Raw genomic sequence first — 264 nt, forward strand, 5'->3', positions numbered from 1 at the left:
ACCAGGCCCCGGTTGAACTACCGTTTTTGTACAATTTAAAATACTGAACAAGTTTTACTTTGAAATGAACCAAGTTCAAAGTTTAAAGGCTGCATAGTCCTAATAGTTAAATTAAGTGGTAATGACGACAATGGCAGCACATGCATATAGGCCTAATTGCCGTTTGCTCTGTCGGAAAGACCTATCTTCGTTAAATAGCAGCCTACCAGCTAAGAAGCTGACGACGAACGAAAACACATTTATCAACTCCCTGCACACATATCA

At 39.8% G+C, this 264-nt stretch overlaps 1 protein-coding gene across 2 annotated transcripts in view; it reads right to left on the reverse strand.

Annotated features, from left to right (window-relative positions):
- The window catches only part of LOC117112286 (6-phosphofructo-2-kinase/fructose-2,6-bisphosphatase 1-like), a 64926-nt gene that overhangs the window by 51703 nt on the left and 12959 nt on the right, over positions 1-264 (reverse strand). The gene's annotated exons all lie outside the window — the stretch shown is intronic.

The sequence above is a fragment of the Anneissia japonica genome, unplaced genomic scaffold, assembly GCF_011630105.1.
Source record: "Anneissia japonica isolate Jap-2015-1 unplaced genomic scaffold, ASM1163010v1 scaffold287766_len117227_cov206, whole genome shotgun sequence".
Taxonomy (NCBI): Eukaryota; Metazoa; Echinodermata; class Crinoidea; order Comatulida; family Comatulidae; genus Anneissia; species Anneissia japonica.